At 40.5% G+C, this 17,012-nt stretch overlaps 1 protein-coding gene and 1 long non-coding RNA gene across 2 annotated transcripts in view; one reads left to right on the forward strand and one right to left on the reverse strand.

Moving 5' to 3' along the window:
• Positions 1-12,320, reverse strand: part of LOC129392584 (uncharacterized) — a 71,920-nt gene extending 59,600 nt beyond the window's left edge. The window contains exons 1-2 of the long non-coding RNA XR_008618768.1: positions 11,819-12,320; positions 11,611-11,704 (exon numbers count right to left, since the gene is read on the reverse strand). This is a non-coding gene — a long non-coding RNA (uncharacterized lncRNA). The remainder of the gene's footprint in view (positions 1-11,610; positions 11,705-11,818) is intronic.
• A 2,282-nt stretch (positions 12,321-14,602) lies between these two features.
• Positions 14,603-17,012, forward strand: part of LRFN5 (leucine rich repeat and fibronectin type III domain containing 5) — a 280,615-nt gene continuing 278,205 nt past the window's right edge. Inside the window, exon 1 of the mRNA XM_024117969.3 lies at positions 14,603-15,462. The gene's annotated coding sequence lies outside the window, so the exon portion shown is untranslated. The remainder of the gene's footprint in view (positions 15,463-17,012) is intronic.

Genomic DNA, 17,012 nt, shown 5'->3' on the forward strand with positions numbered 1-17,012 from the left:
ATATGTATATGTATAACTGATTCACTTTGTTATAAAGCAGAAACTAACACACCATTGTAAAGCAATTATACTCCAATAAAGATGTTAAAAAAATAAATAAATATAAAATATCAGTTGGCTACTAGTTTGTTTACAGATATTTATTTATAGCTTTTTATAATACATCTATCATAGAACATTTATGTCTCAAAAGACAGATATTTCAGTATTTTTACTATATACCATCATCCTCAATTTAATTAAAAATATCAGTAAGAAAAGTCATGCAACAATTAAAGTAAATATTTATAGAAGAACTTAGACAAGGCAATATGAACCAGCTTCCATCATGGTTCTAGAAAGAAGTTTCTTCTACCTGGGGCTAATACCTCATGGATAGGATCTTCTACTAGCTCTTTGGGTATCTTGCTCTAGCATTTTTAACTCTTTTCCTTGTATTTGTATTTTTAATTTCTTAATGGAATCTGACTTGATATATCCTTTAACCCCCTCCATCTGCACTTAAGTCTTCTCATGTGAATGAATGATCCAAAATCCTGTCTTAGATTTCTTATTTACCATTTTCTCCTTGACCTACTGAAAGAAGAGGCTGCTGTGCTCTATCGCTCCACTGAAAATATTCTTGCTGACATCACCAGTGATGCACCATAAATCTTCTCCTCTGACTTCACTCTGTTATTAGTCTCTCTGCAACATTTGCTACTGTTCTCCAATCTATTTCCTGAAATTCTTGTGTCCTTACTTTTCCTGATAGCATTCTCTACAACTCGCTATTAAGATATATTCCTTTTCAACTTCTTCCCATCTCTTTTTTCATCAATTCCTTGGCTATTCCTATACTACTGGGGTCCTTTTTTAGTCAGATGTTCTCACTCATGCATTCTCATTTAATCCCATGATTTTAACTGTCACCTATAAGTTAATGCCTTTCAAATTGTATCTACATCCTAGATTGCTCCTCTGAACTCGACTTACATATCCAAATACCTCCTGAGAATTTCTTTCAACCGTCTTATTCTCATATACAAAAACTGTATTAATTATTCTCACTCAAACTGGCTTTCTTTCTACATCCATATATTGGAGGACTAGAGACGTCAATATGTTCTTTTCTGTATCTAGACCCACTTCTCAGAAGACCCAGAATATCTCTTCTTAGAGTCTGGCTCCCATGGCTGTTTGCTGAGTAAGTAGCAGGGCATATTACCCCATCCTCTGAGCATAGCTGGGCCAGTCTTATCTCTCTTCTGGGGACTAAAGTTGAGACAGACAGAATGTGGTATTAGCAGTGGGTGAGATGATCACATGTGGGCAATATTCTCTAATTATCAAGCAGGAAAAAAAGCTGGTCTGAAGAGAAAGGTTCATTAAAGCACAGATGAAGAGAGCAGTAGAAATGAGAAAGTGTTACTTAGTAAGTGAAAAAGATGGATAGGGTAGCTGCACTGTTTTCTTATAACTCCTGAGTTCTTCTGTACATTCTTTTCTTGGGATAATAGAGCTGTTCCTGTATGGATACAGTAAAGTTTGATTGAGTCTAAGAGTCAACCTAGTCTACTCTGACAGTGATCAAATTGGACATTAGGCCACATGAGTATTAACTTCTTAACAACTTTTGAATCCAATCCTCTTTCCCCCATTCATAGCCATACCCTCTTCTCACCTAAAGTACTACAGTTTTCCATTAGAGCTTTTCTTTTTCCTCCATCTCCTTCAGCCGTCTATCCCTCTATCTTTCATACTGTTGCAGGACCAATCTTTATAAAATAGGAATCCATATTTATTATTCTTCTGCATGTGCCATTTGCCATTTCATGGCTCCCTGATGACTACCAGAAGAAGTAAATGCCTTTAAGCAGAGCATGCTAACTGCTCTCTGTCCAGAACCTGGCCAACTTTAATTCATCTTGGGGGTTTGCTGTCCTCTACCTTTTATTTGGCTCATGTTATTCTTGCTGCCTGGAATACCCTTCTCCACCTTGTTGCCTGATCATTCCTACTTACCTTTTCAGACCCAAGTCCACTGTCTACATTTGCAAATCTCCCCTGATCTAGCAAGTAGAGCTGATTATTCCCTTCTTTGGAATATACACACATACACATTTATCCACTCTGTATCATTTACTTATCTAAATGCCTTTTCTTCATTTCAGAACATGAATTCAGTGTTGATGGAGAGCAGTATTTCATTATTTATGCAGCATTTATTTATTTATTATGATCTGACTAAACTCAAGAGATTACTGGTATAATCCAAAGTAGATCTGGGTTTTCTGGAACCTGATGATTGACTACTGGTCTATGTGTTAATCCATAATCTAATTCACTTTCTCTTCGAGAAAGAAGGCAACTTTAGAATTATTATAGCTCATACTACAAAATTCATTTTTAAATATCAAGGAGGTCATGTTAAGAGATAAACTGAGGCACATTAAACTTTTCAAGAGTTTATTTGAGCATGCATCATTCAAATTGGGCAGCACTAAACCAGAGGCGGTTAGGAGTACTCCACACACAGAAGGTAGGGAGATTTACTTAAAGAGAAGATGTGGAAGCAAACTACAGAAATTATCTGATTGGCTACAGTTTTAAGCAGTTGCCTTATTTGGGAAAGCCTAGTTCGGTGTTGGTGACTGGTTGTTCTTAAGTTTCATTTTCTTAGATTGAAGGACATTGGCTCTGTTTTAGGTTTTGGTTTGCTTGTGTAGGCTATCAAGGCATTAGAGTCACCTTAGGCTAATTGTCTTCCTGTTTAATTACTTTAACACCCATATTTAAATTAATGGTTTTCTTCACAGCACTTCAAATTGTGACATATATTGCTATGATTTCTTAGAATCACAGTTTACTTTTTCCTACTCAAATTCCACACTTTTTAAAACATCTTTATTGGAGTATAATTGCTTTACAGTGGTGTGTTAGTTTCTGCTGTATAACAAAGTGAATCAGTTATATGTATACATATATCACCATATCCCCTCACTCTTGCATCTCCGTCCCACCCTCCCTATCCCACCCCTCTAGGTGGACACAAAGCACTGAGCTGATCTCCCTGCGTTATGTGGCTGCTTCCCACTAGCTATCTATTTTACATTTGGTAGTATATAAAAGTCCATGCCACTCTCTCACCTCGTCCCAGCTTACCCTTCCCCCTCCCTTTTCTCTTTCTGACTTACTTCACTCTGTATGACAGACTCTAGGTCCAACCACATCACTACAAATAACTCAATTTTGTTTCTTTTTATGGCTGAGTAATATTCCATTGTATATATGTGCCATATCTTATCCATTCATCTGTCAATGGACACTTAGGTTGCTTCCATGTTCTGGCTATTGTAAATAGAGCTGCAATGAACATTGTGGTACCTGACTCTTTTAGAATTATGGTTTTCTCAGGGTATATGCCCAGTAATGGGATTGCTGGGTCGCACGGTAGTTCTTAGTTTTTAAGGACCCTCCATACTGTTCTCCATAGTGGCTGTATCAATACACATTCCCACCAACAGTGCAAGAGAGTTCCCTTTTTCTCCACACCCTCTCCAGCATTTATTGTTTGTAGATTTTTTGATGATGGCCATTCTGACTGGTGTGAGGTGATGCCTCATTGTAGTTTTGATTTGCATTTCTCTAATGATTAGTGATGTTGAGGATCCTTTCATGTGTTTGTTGGCAGTTTGTGTATCTTCTTTGGAGAAAGGTCTGTTTAGGTATTCTGCCCATTTTTGGATTGGGTTGTTTGTTTTGTTGATATTATGCTGCATGAGCTGCTTGTAAATTTTGGAGATTAATCCTTTGTCAGTTGCTTCATTTACAAATATTTTCTCCCATTCTGAGGGTTGTCTTTTCATCTTGTTTATGGTTTTCTTTGCTGTGCAAAAGCTTTTAAGTTTCATTAGGTCCCATTTGTTTATTTTTGTTTTTATTTCCATTTCTCTAGGAGGTGGGTCAAAAAGGATCTTGCTGTGATTTATGTCGGTCTTTAATCCATTTTGCGTTTATTTTTGTGTATGGTGTTAGGGAGTATTCTAATTTCATTCTTTTACATGTAGCTGTCCAGTTTTCCCAGCACCACTTATTGAAGAGGCTGTATTTTCTCCATTGTATATTCTTGCCTCCTTTATCAAAAATAAGGTGACCATATGTGTGAGGGTTTATCTCTGGGCTTTCTATCCTGTTCCATTGATCTATATGTCTGTTTTTCCACAAGTATTTTTAAACCAACTCCTTTTATCCAAATGTGGGGAGACTTACTAATAAGATATGAGAATGGGAGAAGGAGGCAGTAAGATCACTAGATCATACTCTATGAAGCTTGAAAAGTTAGCTTAAGATCTCTCTTTCAATTTTTTAAAACTTAAAATTAGCAGTTGAAATAGCTAATCTATAAATCCCCTCCTAACTCTAAATTTCTGTTCTTGGAAAATCAAAACATTTCTAAATATTAGTAAAAAGAATAATTTGGAAAGTAATCATTAGTGGCCAGCATGCTTACTTATATTATTACTTAAAGGCATCTATTACTGCTTATATAAACATAAATTAAAATATATTAATGCATTTCTCCATTCCTAGGTAGAAATATCACAAAACATTTTGATTATAGTAACATACCTATAAAAGTATAGGGGCTATATATTAATGTAAATTTTAATTATCTGATTTTTATCTTTAGTAAATCAGAGATATAGTACAACAAAATCTCAGATGAGATAGAAAAAGTGTTTATTCATTTGAAGGTAACCTCCAATAGACTGTGTTCCAGGAATGTTTCATCATCAGTTGATGCAGTTAAAAGCCTGAAACAAAAAGACTACCAGAAACAGAAAATAGAGCAAAGCGTCAATTGCTTTTGCATTGTGACTGCTAAATATAAAGGATTTGTTATTTTCATGGGCTATAGTTTCTTAAAGTCAGATATTCTGTTTCACCCATTACAGAGTTACTAGCTTAGAAAAAAATAAAACAAAAATGCATTTAAAAATAAATATGTTATACCTTTATTGAACAGTCTGTTCCATGTAAATTTTATGTATATGGCTCTTTTTAACATGAAAATAACAGAGGATCTGTTTGAACTCACCAAATAAATGGTTTTAAGAAAGCCTGGCACATTATCTTATGCATATGTTCATTATCCTCCTAAACACTTATGTGATACAGGAATAAATATTAAATTGAAAAGATAAAAGACAAAAATTAAGGAAGTCTCTGTATTCACTATATTTAAAAAATAGTTATCACCTTGTGTAAATGTGATCTAAATAGAATGTGAAACACTGAATTTGCTGTCTGGATCATGGCTGAACAATTGTGAACATTGTAGATGGTGTTCAGTCACTTTCTTTTTCAAAATTTAACAACTTTGTTCAAATCCAGGATTTATTCTCTTGGGCTCCTCATTGCTGTTGCCTTTCAGTTCCAGCATTTGCTTCTTAGTGCAGCCATGGCACAGATCCATTGCACCAAAGCACAAAATAGCAAATGAACCCCAGTGGGAGAGATTTTATACATAAAAGTCAAAGCAAAACCCCAAAAAGAAAGTAACTATGTGTTTATACATTTCATAAAACAGAAAAATGTTCACAGGAAAGTAAAATTAGCTTTCAAAATAGTTGCCTGTTGAACTGGACATCTGTTACATGAGTGTAAAATTACCTTGCATACTTTTATAAAGAAGAATATTTTCACATTTACAGAAGGTAGTTTAGGTATAGCCAGTCTACACATATTGTTGTTGTTCTTTAACATTTTAAGAGTCACTGTAATTTCCAATTTGGGTATTCTCTGCAAAATTTTCCAGAAGCCTCTTTCCTAACTATTCAAAGAAGTTCTCAGAAATTCTCCAACTCTAAGCATAATATTCCCATGTTGCTTGGTCTTAGAAAACAGACATACATTTTACCTACAAAATGGTATTCTCTTGTCAGGAATAGATGAGAAGTGATTAAATAACAAAAGCAGGAAAGAGAAGCTAGTGGCATAGTATAAAGACAGAATACAATAGGCAGAAATGAGTTCAGGAGGTCGAGGAATCCATCTCATAGCTCACTGGCAATTTTCTAAATGAATGAGTAAGTATAGTACTACTGAATCCAATCAAGGTCTCCAAGACGAGGTCACTAGAAAAAGAAACTGTCTGACTCTAGTTCACTGCCTCAAACAAATATCCGCCTTTCAAAATTAATACACTTTCTTTTTTTTGCATTATGAGCATTTTCACATTTAAAACAAAGTTAAGATTTAAAACTGCATTTCAAACTCTCTACTCACAAAGTGAAAAATAACACCTTTAACATGTTATAAAGATCCATTATATGTGCCTAAGGATATGTGCATATTTGACATAATTCTACTTGTCTTTCTTATAAATCTTACATTTATCCGCATCTTATTTAAAGTCTATAAAATAAACATCTCAATGGGATAGTATGAAAATGCTTTTGGAAATAGAGAATTAATGTTTGAACTGAGAAAAAGCATTTCTAGACAACATATAGGGAATTCTTTTTGTAGTTCTAAATATTATTAGCTTTACAACTTGCCCTCATTCTTTGCTTCCCCCTTTCCTTTTTTTTTTCTTTCAAGATATATTGTCCCTTTTAGTATGAATGAAAACTGGAGAACAATAACATCTCTTAGTACATGGAGTCAAGGACAGGAAGATCCTAATCTTGAAGTATAACATGTAGAAAATGAGTGAATGAACCCGAGGATTTTACACTTTTGGCTATATTTATCAGTAATACTGGAAATCAAGAGAGTTTTGAAAAATTTCTACCAGAAAATGTAGCAAATTACCAAATTTGTAAAATGATAAAAGGTAAGTATAATCGATGCTGATTATGTTTTGAAAACCATATAGAATGAATGCAATCTCATATAATTTTTCACAATGATTTACCATCTAACTTTTTGTTAGCTCCTAAATTCTGTGGCTAATAAAACCAATATAAAATATCTGATATGTCCCAACAATCACTGTTATCATGTTAATTGTTCAACAGTGTATTCTTTTGGGTTTTTTAAAAGGCTCTAATTTTATAATATTACCAAAAGGTTAAAACATGCCAATCTAACACAAAATAAGACAATATTTTGCTTATGTTTTTGGCATATCCATTCAGAAACAAAAGATACAACAGATGGATAATAGTTAATGTTGCCAATATACAAATTCACTTTAGAGAAAACTGGGACAATACCATTGCATAGCAATATAGTGCAATAAAAAGAAAATGGGTTTCTGTCGCTCTCTTAAAGGGGAGGGAATTTAAGGAACTAATACTAAACTTATAAAACACATTTTGAAGCTGAATAGTATCTGAAGAGAGCAACTTGAGTATTCAAGATTTTGCTAAATAATATGTCACCAAAATTACAGAATATTTAATATGAAGGAAAATAATATTAGCAGAATGTTCTAGGCATCTTCCTGAGGATTTTTATCTCACTTTTATGAAGAAATTTTCTTGATAAAAAAAAACAGATTATTCAGAGAATCTAGATTATTTATAATATCCTTTCAGTGAAATTAGCTATTCATTACATAATTTGAAATAAACTAATGGCAAAGAACAGAAATGGTATGTATGCAGTACTTGCTTGTACTGGGTAGTTTATACAGGTGAAGTTATTAAAATATCTCAATCAACCCCAAATCTAAGTATTATAATTTCCACTTTACACACAAAAGAGTTAAAGATTTAGGCTAGAGTTAAATGATTTCCACAGGTAATGCAGTGAATTTCAGAACTAAGATTCAAACCTATGTGTATTATATTCCAACATTTTATAGAATGTGCTGTTGTTCTTCAATAAAGGACTATGTCTGTATATTTCAAGACAGTTTGAATGAATATGAGAAAAACAAATTAGAAACTAAGAGCAGTGAAGAAACTATTATTATTAGAGTATATAGGGATGGGTTCCAGAGGCCTATCAAAAGGTTTGGACTTCATAGCAAATTGCTGTTGGTGAAATTAAAGCAAGGTCATATTGTACTAATCTGCTTGTTAGTCTTATAACCTCCACTAAACTCCAGTAAACTCTATCATGAGGACAGAGACCAAGAGAATTAATCTTGTTTAATCTTCTCTCCCCACTGCCTAGTGCAGGACACTGGCTAAAACAAGGCATTCAATGAATTTCCAGGGAATGAACTGAACTGCAAGCAGAGAAAGGCCATTGTCTGGAGAAATAAGTTTGGTGGTAAACAATCACAGAAAGGGTTTGCTTTCATTACGAAATTAGAGCCATTATGGCTGAGAAATGAATCCAAAGGAGCTTTAACACCAAGCTAGTCAAGAACTTAGAGTCAGTCAAAGGACCAGAAGGACTAGGATGTAAAACAAGAGCAGAGGCCTGAGAAGTAACTCAGTATCCTAAAGAGACCTTAATTAAAGGTGAAATGGTGAAATAGATTCGGAGGAAATCACCTAATCACGCCTTTGGAATTTATGTTAAGAAATCATTGTTCTAAAAGAAGTTACCTGCTTTTATGTAGATAAAACTTATCCAACATTATTTATTTTAATGAAAATTCAACTTTCATAAAATAAATAGAAATTAATTCTTATTTCAAAATCTATGGTGGTTTATAAGAAAGCCAAACCCTGTGGTCTGGTCTCAACCACGTGAGTGTGTCACCTTACTGCCGACTTGTGGCCACCTGACTGAAATTCAGGGGCAGACTCTGGAGAAAAAGAAATATTAGAAAACAGAATCTGTAAAGTAAAGCTTAAAAGCAAATGCTTTTTTCTATAGTTTATCATCAGGTTTTGCAGAATTGAGAGTAATATATGCATTTTGAAGAAGTTAAGTCCATAGACTTTTTTTTTTTTTTTTTTTTTTTGCGTTACGCGGGCCTCTCACTCTCCCGTCGCGGAGCACAGGCTCCGGACGCGCAGGCTCAGCGGCCATGGCTCACGGGCCCAGCCGCTCCGCGGCATGCGGGATCTTCCCGGACTGGGGCACAAACCCGTGTCCCCTGCATCGGCAGGCGGACTCTTAACCACTGCGCCACTAGGGAAGCCCAAGTCCACAGACTTTTAACAGCTTATTACTTCCATCTAATATGACTTGGTGGGCTTACCAGTAATTATAAATCATAAGAACAGTAAACAAACTTTTGTTTTTAAGAAAATTATGTGATGACTGGCTTCATTTTAAAATAAAGTTTCAAGATCAAGTGGAAGTTTTCCTGAAATACTAACTGGATATATAAATATAAAACTTTCTAAATGTTTTTTCCAAGGTTAAAAAATAGATTTGAATAATTGTTTAAGAGCATTTCAAAAAATAAAATAGATAAAAATAGTACCATACTTAACATTCAACCCTGTATACAAATTTAAAGATGATTGTGGTGTCTTTGCTCACTTTATATGTAACACACTTGCCAGAAATTCTACGTTTTAGAAACTAAGTTGGCTTCACATTTCTGAAGTGGGTAAACTGCTAGACACTGACACTTTAGTTTGAATTAGCATTATATGATTGTTTTCCCCTTAAGAATTTAATAAGATATATCTAACATGACTAAATGGAGGTTTTGATGAGGACAGGAACATAGATCCCAGTATCATACCAATCTTCTCTGGGTTAGGTATTCCTAGGTAGGATGCTACACTTTGGGACTTTTGGGTAACTAAATGGAAGCCCTAGACAAATACCGGGAGTTAATACCAGAATGTAAGCAAAAAAGCAAGACAAGATAGATGAGTATTTACATAAAATTTACTTTTTACTTGCTATTTTGCCTAAGAATTGCCTTGCCTGTCCAGCAATGTTTATCTCTGAAATAACCTCTTATCTTTGAGCTCTCACAAACAATTTTTGCCAATGACACTGTCTTTAAAAATCAGTTTGTGTTTTACAAATTAAACTTTAAAAAATACTTTTCTTAGTATAAGAAATGACCAGTTCCATCCAGTAATTTATCGGGTTCTTAGTGCTAGTTACAGCTTTCATGAGGTAGATCTTAATCACCTAGTATGCCATTATCATGATCCATAAAAGTTAAAAAATATGACAAAGATTCAGGAGGAAGGGAAAGTAGATAAATGTATGTTTTACAAAAGATCAAGTTAAAAAAATCACTTAAAAATAAAAAATTTAATTTTATTTAAAAATAAAAGGGAAAATGTCTTCTGTAGCTCAGAAATATATTAAATAGTAAATACATTTGATTTTGGGGAGATTCAAAATACATAAATGAGCAATCTGTTTATTTAGGACAGAAATATGCTGGGTCTGCAACTCTGTTTAGAGCCCAGTTGAATCATGTTTTTGGTAAGATTTAATTGCCATCACAAAATTTGTATCTTAGGACTTTATAGTCAGGTACAACATCAAAAATATGTTTCTAAGATAAGCAGGTCTCTTTTTACATTGCAAAAATACATGGGGCACAACTATGATAGTGATTTTTTAAAAAGCTTGATGTTGGATTTCAATTATTATATTTTAACAAAGTTTTTTTTTAAAGTTATTCCTTCATTTCAGAAACTTGTATTTCCCTGTTGTTTCTTCACATCATTTTCCAGTCTTGAATTAACAGATAACTTTATATTAGGAAAAAGAATCAAATGCTCCTCACAATACCAGTTCATCACCCAGAAAATATGGAGATAATTCCAATTTTAGAAAGCTTTTTAAAGCATACATCAAACAAAAAATGAACTAAAGCGACAATATATCACACACTTTTAAACCACAGAAATAAGAAAATTCATGAGGTAAGCAAACTAATTGTTGAAAACTATTTTGAAACAGAGTAAGTCATGCCTTTCTCACTGCCTTAGGAAAAAATACTAAATAATAATATAACCAGAAACTCAGGTTTCCTTTTGGTATTCATCATTTTAAGTGTAAATCATTCATATTTCCATTTATTGTCTGAAATTAGCAAAACACAACTTTTTTTCAATTTCTGCATTATTCTAGGAAAACACAGTCCAATATGTATGACCAGAGGTCCTTAGAAAAATGATTGGGCCGAGAAAGAAGCTTAACATAATTTTAAAAATGACTTGGCATAAACACTGGATTTGGGGATAAACTAAGATTTTTTTGGACACTTAAAAGTATACCAATTTCAAAGCTGGTTTATGCCAACAATACTTATGTAGGCAAACTAGAAATTGCCATCTCCTTTTTTTTTCAGAGGACTTTTTTTCCTTTGGTTGAAAGAAAAATTACCCTCTGTTAACTCTGAGATCCTTTGGGAAAGAATATCCTAGCCTTTCCTTGAAAGTATTCCCACCTCTACTGTCAAGCTAAAACAAAGCTTGTTTCTTCCTCTCTACTGGTAAACTCTAATCAGCTTGTATAGGAGGGAAAGAAACAAATACTGTACCTGGAGAGTGAAAGGTACATGACTTTACCAGCGAGTGCTTCCTTGAGATAAGATGAAATGGGGAAAGCACTTTCAAATATAACGTATAATGTACAATGGGAAGGCTAAACTAAAGGAAGAGAGGATGGTTTTGTGAGCTTGGTAGGGCTTGCAACAGAAAAGAATACTGGAAAGTTACACATTACTACTCCCTAAAGAGACGTTGATCACACACACACACACACACACACACACACACACACACACACACACACCGTTACTTATAAGCACCCAGGAAGATATTTGAACTCCAGCTCTCGTCTTCTTACAGCTGGTTAAGTGTACCCTCTCCTCACCTCGGTCCGAGCACTAGAAAAAAAAAAGAAAACGAAAAAGAAAAGTTATTTAGTCCAGCAATGCAAGGTCTTCAGGCTTCTCATTCAACATCTCTCTATACTTTGGTCCCCAGGGGGAACTGCAAACCTTTATCTCCTGGTCTTCAGCGGTTCCTATCAGCTCGATAGGGAAGGGGGGCAAGTGGGACAATCCTGAAGCAAAAAGGAGTCACCCTCGCGTCCAAAAGTATTGGATGTGCTCGCTCGTATGTGCTTGTGCTCCGTGCTGGTGCTACGCCGCCGCCCCTCAGTGAAGTCCGAGAAGCGGCCAAGTTTAAAGTGAAACGAAGATGGAAGCACTCTCTCTCCCTGTTTCTCAGAGAGTCCCTGAACTTATTTCGCCGCAGGTTCTTGCCCTGGACTTTTCGGAAACCTCATTTTTTTCACTTCGGGGGACCAAAAGCCACAGGGGAAGCGCTGATGATTTTAGTGGAGATTCTCCTGGCCTGCAGTGGTGTCCGCTGATGTATTTGTCCGCGATGTCCCTTTGGTTTATTTTTCTGAGGTGTCGGAGGTGTCGCCACGCAGACCCACTGCTGCGCGAGTTTGCCACCAGCTCTCCAACTGTAATCGTCCGGCGCCACCCGGGCTCCGCGGAACTCGCCCCAGAGCCCCGGACCCAGTGCAGCCAGCGGACCTATTAGGAGGAGGCGCAGCAGGAACTGCGGCCCCTGAGCCGAGCTCCTTCGGAACAAAGCCTCCGGAAGAGTTGCGCGGATTCCTAAACCCCGGATTGGACCTGGAGCCCTGTGGGCGTAGAGGGGAAGAAGAGGAAGGAGACACGAGAGCACTTTCCACCTCAAGCGCCAACACCCCTCGCATGCTCTCCTGAAAGAGGCAGCTGTGTGGGTCCTGCCTACACGTGGGTGCATGTGTACGCGCTTGGGAGAGCCCGTGGGTGTGTTCGAGTGTGAGCTCGTCTGGACACCCGCAGGGCAACGCTGAAGCCTGGGAGAGCTCTATTGGTAGCCAAATTCGAGAACGCCCTATCCTAGGAGGCCACTAGCACGTGGCTTTGACAAGTAGGCCTGGAAGAGGCCCTCATTAGCCAGCTTCCTTCAGCAACTCCCAACTCTTCCATTCTCTTTGGGTTCAGAGGGGCCAGCAGAGATCCGAGCTGAGAGGGAGTTGCTCGCTGGGGCCGAAGACCAAGTGCTGGTGAACCGGTTAAAGAGAAGTGACAGCATTTCCAGGCTCAGGAGATAGGAACAGCTGATTTCACTCGGGGTTCCCAGGAGGAAGCCTTTTTCCGGGCTGGAAGGAGGGTAGGGTCGAGGAGAGTAATTCTAGGATTTGTGGCGAGAAAAGTCGACCTCCGCAGGCGGGGCCCTGTCTTGCTTTCTCCCCATCCCTCTTCTCTTTCCTGCTTCAGACCTGTTCCCTGTCCCAGTAACCTGGCCTGGTCTGGCTTGTGACGACTATTGGGTTTACTTTCTGCCCTTGACATACTTATATGTGACCAACTGCAGTACTCGTAATGTCTGATGCTCAACTGAGTTGATTCCCAAATGTAATATTCTTTTCAGCTTTTGCGCCCATCCGATTAGTAAGTAAACTACCACCTACTACTAACGGGACGGTGGAACCAGTCGCAGGCCAGTGAGACCCCTAGGTCAGCAGCCCTCCATCTCAGATATTCCTGGCGGGTTATAGCTAATGACTTTTCCCAGTGCCATAAGCAGTCACAGCCTGACCCGGTGACACTCCTTTACCCCGTAACCGTGGGGCAGTGGGCGGTCAGCAAGTCTCCCCTTCGCAAGAGACTGGGGACGCCCCTGAAGTTCGCCTTCATGCTCCAGATTTTCTGCTTTCTCCCCTTCCCCTGCCTGCAACGCCCCCGCGCCTCGCCTGCCCCGGGATTTGCCGGCGCCTGGCTGGCCCTTTACTCCAGCCCTGGGTAAATCAGTCTGGAACTCGCCAGGCTCCGAGGCGCGGAGGACGGCGTGGCGGCCCCGGCGGGGGTCTCGCCTGACTCCCGGAGTCTCGGCGGCGCGGCAGCTCCTGTCACTGAGGCGAGGGCCGGGCTCACGGCCGCGCGCCCCGCCGCCGCCACCGCCTCCAAGCTGCAGCGCGGGTCGCAGTTCCTCCCGGCCCGGCGGCTGCCGTCGTCCGAACACGCCGGCGCGGGAAGCCCGGAAGCCGGGCCCGCCCGGGCCGCAACAGCAGCGCAGGAGACGGCCCGCCAGCCCCTTGCCTGAGTCGCGGACTCTCCCGGAAGCCGCGGGCAGCGGGCGGGGCGCTGTGCAGTGGCGCGTAGGAAGACCGCCGCTGTGTGCAGTGGGCCGAACTGAGGACTCTGTGTGTGTGTGCGCGCGGGGGTGCGTGTGTTTGCGCCTGTTTTTCCTTCCCTCAAGGATGGCAATGGCTTGCAGCCGGCTGCTCCCTTAGGATTCTAGAGTTTGTGGAGGTCTAGGTTGTGAGCACAAACCACCCATATAACCCATTTTGCACGGTCGGTTTATATCAGGAGAAAAAAAGCGCAACTGGACGGGGGTGGGGCAGACCAAGGAAACCTTCTGGAAATACAAACACGCACGCACAACACTCATAAGAGAGAGGAAGAATGAAAGACCTGGGAAGATTGCTGTAACCTTCCTGCTGGCCCTTCCATTTTTCTGGAAAGATTCTGGATCGTTTCTACCTTTTAAAGTCATCTTGGCATCTATTTTTTTGTAAGCTCTCTCCAGCTTAGTAGCGTGCGTGAGGGCGTGTGTGTATGTGTGCGCGCGCTTATCTGATGCATTTGACTGTCTTTTGTACAACTGCCCAGAAGCAAATGTATTAACTCGGCGGTGCCCCTCGATGCCTGGCTTCTCGCAGAGCGTGGAGGACGCCCAGACTCATTTTCCAGTCTGGATTAGGACGGGCTGCTCAGCTTTGGACCCTTGTGTGTGGATCGCTTTACCCAGAGGCTTGGAAAGCGCCAGTATTAACCTGCTTCCAGGTACATCACAAGGTCACCAGAGGGTCTTGCAGCCGTCTTGTTTCTGTGCATCTAGACCTTCCTGTCTTGGCCCGAAGGATATTTACGTTTCGGTCGACATAATTTGAAGCCAAAAGTTCAGTCTGTCGAGCTGGTTTCTGCACAATTAAGGTAACAAGAATTGCCTTTCAAACTGCTTAACAAAACCCCCGACTCTTCGACTCTTCCTTGCTGGTTCCTGGCTCTTGCCTCCCCACCAAAATGTCACCAGCTCTTGAATTACGTGGATTTGGGTTGGAGGAGAACTTGAAGGAAACGTGATAGAACCGCTATGCCAGACCACTCTCTTTGCTGCCTGTGGTCCGGTGGGCATCGAAGCCGATCGTGAGAAGGACCAGTCCCCTCCTTGCTTTTCCTTCCCCGTGCTATACTGTGTGTGTATGTGTGTGTGCAAGTGTGAATGCGAGTGCGCGCGCGCCTGTCTGCGAGTGTGTGTGTGTGTTTGAGTGTGTTTCTGTGTGTGCGTGCGCGGCCGCCCTGCCTCTGCCCGATCCCTGGGTGCAGAAACGCGGGTTTCATGGGGCGATCGCCGCGGATCCCCCGCCCAGCGCGACCTGCGGGCAACGGCGGCAGTGGCAGGAGCCGCCTCTCGGACTCCCTAGGATGCGGGTGCTGAGCTATGGCAAAGGGCAGCGAAGTGACGAGCGAGACCCGCGTACGACTGTGAAAGCCACCTGGAAACACCTTGCCGGGATTGTACCTGCGGGCAGAAAGTCTTCCTACGACCGTCTTTCCTCTAGAGGCACCAGGTAACAAGCAAACGACTTCCCGCCTCACCCAGTTTCCTTCTGATCTCATTTCTAGTGTCTTATCTGCATTGCAGGCTACTTTACTTATTAATGTTTTGAAAATCATTAAGAAGGGCTGGGAATTCAAGGGCGCTCTGTGATGTAATATAATTTCTAGTAGGTGGAATATAAATCTATACCTGAGCATTTAATCTAGCAGTGAAAGCTAAGAAAATATGGATACGCTCCACCCTAAGTGATGTTTTTGGAAGCTAGGCGTGTTGAACCTGTCTGAAGATGCCAGAGATTAAAGTCCCGTGTTTTCTTCAGGCTATGGTTGCCACGGACCATTTGGTATCCAACCCTCCCCAGATTGTGGAGTGTGAGAGGGTGTTTGGTTTCCACCCATCGTTTCAGGCAGGGATCACTTTGATCCTTCTCTACCTCTGGTGCCAGGTTGTTTTCCTGATTGTCGAAGAGCTTGCCAGATCCTTAGTAGTTGTAAATTACGCATCTGGAGACTTTAATCCGAAACAGAGTTTTCTTGGAACTTGCTTTGAGTGGAAGGGAATTCATTGTCACGGGTGTATGTGTTGAGATACGGTGTTTAACTGCCAGGGTTTGCTTTTATGTAGCAAAATAGAGCCATACCTAGAGGAGCGCTGCTAAAACCACAACCTCCGTCCCCAGCTGCATTGTCTCGCTTGTGGAGAGGGTCTTGTACGCGCGTGGTTTGTTTTTATTTTGTTCTGCTTTTTTTTTTTTTTTTTGGTTTGTCTCTGTATAATGTGTATTTTGAAAATTCTTGCCAGTGCCTTGATTTACAAGGAGTAGGGTGGATTTGCGACTGCCTAATTAACATATTGTGTCTGATATGTTAAAAATGGAGATTCCCACAGCCGGCTGAGGCAGAACAAATTTAGTGAACTTCCAAAGCCCCTTACCCTCGCACCTTATTTCTCTCATTTCCTATCCCATCACCTCTGCGTCCCCTACAGAAAATTTCTCTCCCTTCTCGAGGGCATTAGGATTAAGAAAATAAAGCCTTCCAAAGTAGTGTCATCAATGTTTTATTAGACAGTGAAGGCGGTCTGAATAATTCAGCTACGGAATGCTCGTTTGTCTCCCGCCTTCGGGAGCTGCCTGCTTGCTGCTCTCAACCTAGGGTTTGGCTCAGCCGAGCGCACTGTGCCCTGATCCTGGAAGCAGTGACTGGGACTGCTCCGGGGGTTTCTCTTTGCTGAAGCCGCTTGGGAAAGTGGAGGGGCGCTGCCTGCTTTTCCTCCGCCCGCTGCATTTTTAAAATAGATATCCGTATGATGGTATTTGCAGACTACAAGCCGGTCGCTAGCTAGCTGCTGTCGCTGTCCCTGCGCCTTGATGTCCCCGACTTCTCTGGAGATTGGGCTCGGCTGCTGCTGCAGCCCTCGCAGGCTGGTGGTGCTACAAGGCCGTGTTTGCAGCGGGCTTGGGGGCTGGGCTCCGCCACTGCAGCTGCCAGGCCCGCGTTGACACTTTCTTGGGGCCGGGCGGGAGAGCTCAGCGGGCCCCCTGGCAGACAGCGGGCGCAT

Source organism: Physeter macrocephalus, chromosome 11, assembly GCF_002837175.3.
Source record: "Physeter macrocephalus isolate SW-GA chromosome 11, ASM283717v5, whole genome shotgun sequence".
Lineage (NCBI taxonomy): Eukaryota > Metazoa > Chordata > Mammalia > Artiodactyla > Physeteridae > Physeter > Physeter macrocephalus.